This window comes from Pinus tabuliformis, chromosome 3_2 (genome assembly GCF_031772625.1).
Source record: "Pinus tabuliformis cultivar Carrire ecotype Pingquan chromosome 3_2, CPIR1, whole genome shotgun sequence".
In the NCBI taxonomy this organism is placed as follows: domain Eukaryota; kingdom Viridiplantae; phylum Streptophyta; class Pinopsida; order Pinales; family Pinaceae; genus Pinus; species Pinus tabuliformis.
The window spans coordinates 944,399,372-944,407,232 of record NC_142302.1 but is presented as its reverse complement, the minus strand read 5'-3'; positions in this window follow the sequence as shown (position 1 = coordinate 944,407,232).

The following is a 7,861-nucleotide window of genomic DNA, read 5'->3' as shown; positions in this document are numbered from 1 at the left end:
TGGTGGACTAAGAGGCAAAATGAGCCCATATAATTACCTTTTTTTGGGGCTCATCATCACCCCCCTACTTAATGGGTTGCTCATCCTCTGAGCAATTAGTCTAACTCTTCATCCTTGATGGCTCTGATGGATTCCCTGACATCCCATGCTTCTGTTGTGATATCTTCCTCTTAATCATGGAATCCTACCTTTCTATCCACCTCTTCCCACTGTTTCTGTTCTTCCTCCTCTTTTAATCCTTCCAGCAGTCCTAGCAGTAGTGTAGGATTGAATTTGAAGCCAATCCAATTGGCCTTCAAACTTTGCATAGAGTGCTTATACAGTGGCACTCTCCTCATGGCTTCCCTCATCTTGTTTGGGGAGTGATACTCCCTGATCCGTAGGTTGTGTGGCAATGTGTTCCACCTTCTCTTGCAGGCATGAATGCAGTGATCTCCAAACAATCTCTCCATGTCCTCAAAATGTGCAATAGCCTGGGCCTGCTTATCAACATAGTCGGGGAAAACTTGAGGATTAGCTGCAAGGTGTTGGTGGGCATAGATGAGAGCCATGGGGTCTGCTGGTTCTTCTCTAACCATCAGGGGTTCATTCAGCTCCTTTGCCATCATTTTCTGGATTTCTGCTGCCCTTTTCTCTTCATGGCTCATCCAAGATGCCATGGCCATCAGCTGCAAGTCTCCCAACACAGCATTGGGATCCCATAGGTTCATATCAGTAAGGGTCATGTTGTGCAAGTAAAACTCTGTCAGCTTCACTTTGTCCTCAGCTGAACTATGATCACATAGATTCATGAATTGGCCATAATCTTAAAAAGGTATTGTGCCCCTCTGGGCCAGTGTCTTGATCTAAAATTGGAGCCACTGATCCTTGAGGTACACTGCATATGATTTGGCTGGTTGCTTGCACTGTAATGCCTCCATAGCCCAGCTGGCCATGCAGGCTAATTGGGCTTCCCTTTCCTGTAGCTACCTTCTTAAGATCAACACCTCATTTTCTGCCTAGGATTCCCTTTCTTGTTGTTGTCTTATTAATGTCTCACTGTCTGCCTGGGGTTCCTCTTCCTGTTGTTGTCTTTTTAAGATTGACAGCTCATTTCCTCCCTGGGGTTCCCTTTCTTGTAGCTGCTTCTTTAACCTTTCATTTTCTGCCTCCAATTGAGCTCTTCTGATGCTTTCTATATGCCTGACCATGCTCAATTCTTTGCCCATTTCCCTCAATTTGTTTTCCATGTGCCCAATGTCTTCTGCCCCTCTTGATTTTGTAATCTTCATCCATGTATGGGTCCTTACTCTTTCCTTTTCCAGCTCAAAGAAAAGAGGGACTGCAAACTTTTGTGGGATGATTTCCCCCCTTCTAGAAGGTTACAGTAAGAGCCTAAGTTAGGCTGAGGTCCAGGCTCTGGTATATCTTTTTCCTTGTCTTCCTCCTTGGTCTATTATTCTGCCTTCTTTTCAAGTTTTTCAGTCTCTTGGAGCTTTACCAATGTCTCCTGTAGAGAGGTCTGTGCCTCCTATAGGACTAGCTTAGACTCCATTAATTTGATCCTTTCTTTCCAAGTAGAGGTCTTAGGACTTCCTCTTTCGTAAGTGATAGGGGTTTTGGATGGAGATTCCTCCTTTGTTGCAGTAGGGACATCTTCAATTATGATGGGCTCCTTTGAAGGTGGTTGAGGCTTCCCCATCTTTATTCTGGTGCTCTTTCAAGCCTTGAAATACATAGATGGTTATCTCTTCCTTTTTCCTTTAGGTTTGGCTGGAGTACTAAGTGCAGCAAGAACAGTCGCTGCCTCTCTTGCTAGTATCTCAGGAGACACTTCTTCTTTATTTGCTTCTTCTTCTTCATCTGTTGTTTTTCCTGTTTCTATTGGTTTTGCTTCTACTATCTTTGATTTTGTTTGCTCCTCTACTTGCTTAGTTTCTGCTTTTCCTGTGGAAACATTTTTCTGCACTGTCTTAGGCTTCTTCTTTTTAGTTCTTGGCCTCTTCTTTTTCGCTGCTGTGGTTTTACCCTTTTCTGCTTTTGATTCTTTCTTCTTCTCTGCTTTAGGCTCATCTTTGATGGTGTCATGTTTCTCCTCTCCTATCTGGTTTTCTTCTTTTTCTATGTGGGGTTCCTCTTCTTCCAATTGAGTGTCCTTTTCTTCTTCATGGATTTCCTTCTCAACTTCCCATTTTTTTTCCTCCTCTTCACTCTCAAATGGACTAAGGTCATCAGTGAGAGCTTTTATATCATCTTCTTTAGTCATGTTTCTGAAAATCTCCTAGGCTATGGGGATTGTGAAAGGTGTGGAGGGCATCCTCCACCAGCAATTTAATTAGCCCATGGTGAGCCAATTGGTCTAGAACCCCTGCCTTCAATTTAGTGCTAGACTCTATCAAGGATTGGAGGAGAAAATATGGAATATTGAGTTTTCTGGATGCAGGAAGGTCCATGCCATATCTTAGTTCATGTAACAGTCTGAAATGGTACCCATAAACTATGTTGTATCTTCCTTCACAGGAGATGTATTTCATGATCTGATAACTGACCTCATCCCATGGATAAGGTATACTTGTTCTCTTGGTGTCATTCTTATCCTCCATAGGATGTTCATCAGGCTAGAAAAAAGTCTTCTTGGCAACTTGACCCATCTGTTTTTCTTCCTTGCTCTAGGGTAGTCCAAGTGGGAGACCGGTGACCCTACTGATGAATTCTGGTGTGAGTTCTATGGTTAGACCCCTGAAACTGATAGTGGCATGGGTTTTTGAGTGAGGTTTTAAAGACAGTGCAAATTCTTTTGTGACTTCCTCATCATACCCATGAAACTTCTCAAAGAAAGGCATCCAATTTGCCCTGGTAAAGAGGGCTACCACTTTTGGATGTTCATGCAGCTTAGTTGAATTCAGAGGCTCCTTCCTCATAAAACACCCTATCATGATGTTCAGAGATTGCTGGAATGTCTCAGGTGAGGAGGAAGGCAGCCAGTACCACTTCATTTTCGTTTTAAATATTTAGGTAATAATATGTTAGATACTTGTGATTTGATGAATGAAATAGTCTCTTTTTCTGAGTGAACGGGTCCTATTTCACCAACTGGTATTCCATTTAGAACTAAGAATTGATTCTATCTTCCTTCAATCCGAGGAGAGCTAGTGTTTGGCCTTGATGACCCACAAGGTAGGAGATGTGTTGCTGATGACGAGTGGTCTTGAGTCAAGTGTCCAACATAGTGTCTATTCTTTTCAAACCTGAAAATAGAGGGACAACTGAGGTTTTCTTTCTAGAACTAGAGAGAGAGTTTTCGTGTTCTTCATTTTTAACAAAAACAAATTGCAACTTTCCTTCCTTTCAAACTCTATTCTTAAACTTACATCACTTCTTGGTCTATTTGAGGGAAACAATATCTTAAAAAACAGAGAGTATACAAGACAGTGTTTTTTCGCTTTCACAAAATAAGCAAACTACCCAATGCAAGTTCACTTTTTTATAGGCTTAATTCTCTAGAGTTGCATCATCTCTTTACAAAGGAGAATATTGTGGAGGGGAAAGAGATAGTATTTCAGTGCGAAGAGAAAATGGAGAAACTGTATATATTTTTAAAACACAGGCAGACTCTATTCTCACTTTCCTTCCCTTTTCAACTCAATACCTCGCTTGGAATCACACCACCTTTTGTATATATATGGAAATGCAAAGTGGGTTTTACTGAGCCTACCTTTTTCAGCCCAAATTTGTCATGAAATCTTGAGTTTTCCTCTGTGGTGCTGCTCACTGGCCTTCCTATAGAAAGGCTCCTGTAGGACTGTGTTTCTGCTCCTGTAGAGTCCAATAATGCTCCTGTAGAGCCCGATAAGCGGAAGGGTTCTGAAACTGGCAGAGAGCGACTGTTTCGAGGCTCTGGAGGTGGTAGGTAGCTCGTTGCAGTCGAGAGCACGACGATACAAATGAAAACAAAGGTGGTGAAGGCGGTCGACTGCAGCGTACTTAAGCTTACGGGAGAGAGTTGCGGTGATGAGATGAGGTGGCAGGAAGGGTACGTTACCCTCATCTAGACCGTTGGTCCCTACTTCAGTGTCATTATGAAACTTCATGCCGCCTGCCCGCAATCATTTCCATCATTCGCGTTTGGACGCCGCCACTACCTGTTTTGAGATTTTCTCGAGTGGACTGATCACACGTGCTGATTGCACCCACTAAGCGCTGTTTGAACTGGACAAGGGTGGCTAGTTAGCTGGCCACCGATCTCATGTAACCGCAACCATCTCACTTATCCATGCAGTTTTTAAATTATACTCATGCAACAGAGGAATGGGTTTAGTCACTTACCTGTTAGTCGAGAATTGCGTGCTACCGTGTTGTTGCATGCTCAGACTTTGGCGTTCTATCCATGGATTCTGTTGTTGGCGCCCATGGCTCTGAATTGGTGGCTTGGCTACCTCGTACTAGTGATATTCAATCAGGACCGGGCTCCTTGCGCGTTTTATACATCTGTGGCTGCACTGACCCTGCCTCTGGAGCTCAATTTTTAAGAGGAACAACTGCTACAGGAACCTGTAGGATTTCCTGTAACTTCTTCTCCCTCTAAAAATTTTGGCCGAGGCTTGAGCAGGGACTGGAGAGGTAGATGAGGAAGGTTTTGTCAGTCGAAGAAAAATAGTTGGTATGCATGAGGTAAGAGTTAAGTTAAGGATGTTGCTTGTTTATTCTTCATTTTTTTTTAAACAAAAGAAACATGATTTCTGTGTTTTCTGTGCAAGAAAGAAAGAAGCGAGTGGAAATGCAGTGGTGCGGGTATGTAATGGAGAGTTAGGAGGATGAATGGTGGTAGGGGGTCCACAAGTCTTCTGGACAAGTTTCTAGCCCTTTGATCCTTTTCTTGACTTGATTTCCAGCTCTCAGTGATTTCTACAGGAGCCTCCGTAGGATGCATAGTTTTCCAGAACGAGTGAGACCAGGGACTGGGAAAATAAAATAGCGACGAAGAAATGGTATATTAGAGGTGTCTTCAGCTTGGACATGTCCCTTTTTCTTCTGTGGCCCTCCTGCAATCTGCAATGCATTCAAAAGAAGTTAATTTTTCTGTTCCTGTTTTTCTCTCTTTTTCTTTTTTCTTTTTCTTTTTTTTTGTTCAGAGACAGCTGGGGCGCCTCCAGGAGGTTTTCACCCTCATTTCTTGCCCTAGGTGCCTCCAAGGGGAGGTTTTCACCCAGGGATCTTTTATTCTCCTCATTTTTTTTATTTTTTTTTAGGGTGTGGGTGGAGTGGAGGCAGAGACTTGCTCCACTACCAACACTATTTTACTCAGATTCTCAATGAATTCTTGCTTGGAGAGGGGCTTCCTGTAGATTTTCAACCTATGCCCATTAACAAGCATGGGGATGGCTTCTTCATCGATGGTCCTGATCAGAACTAAACCATTGTCATTGTAACCTTTCTACTGTGTACGGTCCCAACCATCTTGTCCTCAGTTTTCCCTTGAAATATTTATACCTTGAATCATACAACAATGCCCAATCTCCTTCCTGGAATTGTTTCTCTTTGAGGTGTCTGTCATGCCATATTTTCCTTTGAAGCTGGACTACCTCTGAGTGGAGAAGGGCCTGCAATCTTTGTTCATCCAATCCATTTAGCTGAAGTAACCTTTCCTTTTGTGCATGGCTGAGATCTAGGTCCAGCTGAGCTACCATCCTTAGTGTGTTATATTCAAATTCTATTGACAACAAAGCCTTCTTCCCATAGACCAGCTCATAGGGTGTGAACCCTGTGGTGGTCTTCCAGGTGGTGTTATAGGCCCAGGTGGCCTCAACCAATCGATCTGCCCAATCTTTTCTGCTGCTGCTCACTACCTTGGTCAAAATCCCTTCCAAAGCTCTGTTAGTGACTTCCACCTGTCCATTTTCTTGCGGATGGTAAGGGGTGGAAGTTCTATGCTTAATTTTGTGATGTGTGAGCAGGTCTTCAATCAAATTGGAGGTAAACTGACTCCCTTGATCTGTGACTAATTCTCTTGGATATCCAAACTTGTAGAATATATTCTCTCTCAAAAACTCAGCTACTTTTTCTTCTGTTGCTGCCTTGATCGCCTTTGTTTCTACCCATTTTGTCAGATAATCAGTGCACACGATGATGTAAGATTTCTACTTTGAAGGAGGGTTGACAGGACCCACAAAGTCCATGCCCCACTTCTCAAATGGCTCGAAAGTCACTTGAGGTTACAGGGGCATCTCATCCCTTGGAGTAGGTTTCCCCATCCTTTGACACCGGTCACATTGGCTGATATATCTCCTTACATCTTGATGAAGAGTGGGCCAATAGTAGCCTACTTGCAGAATTTTGAAGGCAGTCCTCTTTGCTGCAAAATGGCCCCCACAGGGCCCATCATGACAGGTTAGGAGAATGTCAAAAACTTCCTCCTCCCTGACACATCTCCTCAAAACCTGATCTAGGCCAAGTTTGAAGAGATTGCCCCCAATCCAGGTGAATGGGGCACTTTTCCTCATGATCTTGCTCTTCTCTTTTGAGGACAAGTGTGGCGGGAACTGTGCGGAAACCAAGTAATTTCATATATCAGAAAACCATGGAGAGAGTGCTGAGATAGAAAATAGGTTTTCATCTGGCATTTGATCATCCACCATCCCTTCTTCACCTGCAGGCAGATCTGTTCTAGACAAAAAATTAGCAACAACATTTTCCTTACCCAGCTTATCAATAATGGTTAAATCAAATTGCTGCAATAAAAGCAACCATCTAATAATATGAGCATTTACATCTGGGTTGTTCATTAAATACCTAATTGCAGCATGATTAGTGTGTACGAATGTTTCATAGTCGGTGATGTAATGTCTGAACTTATTTAGGGAATGGACTATAGCTAGGAGCTCCTTTTCAGTTACAGTGTAGTTTAATTCTGCCTTCGACAAGTTTTACCTACAAAATATATGGCATAAGGCAGCTTCTCATCAACTTGCCCTAAGGCTACTCCTATCGCTCTGTTCAAGGCATCTGTATGAATGTGAAAAGGTAGGGCCCAGTTTGGACCTCTCAAAATTGGGGCAGTCACCAGTTTACTTTTCAAGGTATCCAAAGCTTCATGGCAGTTGTCAATCCATATGAACTCAGCATCTTTAACCAAAAGACCAAACAATGGAGAGGCTAGCTTATTGAAATCTTTAATGAATCTTCTATAATACCCTACTAAACCTAGGAAACTTTGAACATCTCTTACCTTTTGAGGAGGTGGGACCCTTTGGATGATGGCAATTTTGTTGGGGTCCACCTGTAATCCTTGCTGAGAGATTGCATGACCTAGCATGGTCCCTTCAGTCATCAGGAATTCACATTTTTTAGGACTGAGGGACAGGTTCATTTCAATACACTTGTCCAAAACTTTTCCCAGGTTAGACAAAGCTTCCTGGAAGTTAGAACCATAAGGGGTAAAGTCATCCATATAGATTTCCACTGCATCATGAACCAGTTCAGCAAATATACTCAATACTGCTCTCTGGAAAGTGGCGGGAGCATTGCACAATCCAAAAGGAAGGACCCGATATGCAAAGGTACCCCAAGGACAAGTGAAAGTGGTCTTATCTTGGTCTTCCGGGTTGATTTGGATCTGGTTGTACCCGCTAAACCCATCTAGGAAGGAGAAAAACTTCTTCCCTGCCAAGCCATCTAAAACTTGATCTATGAAAGGCAAAGGGAAATGGTCCTTCTTGGTGGCCTTGTTTAGTTCCCGACAATCGACACAGATTCTCCACTTCCCATTTTTCTTTGGCACTAGCACCAAAGGAGAGACCCATTCGTTGTTAGAGATAGGGTAGATGAATCCTACATCCAACAACTTTTGTAGTTCTTCTTTGAAAATGTCCTTAAGGGCTAGATT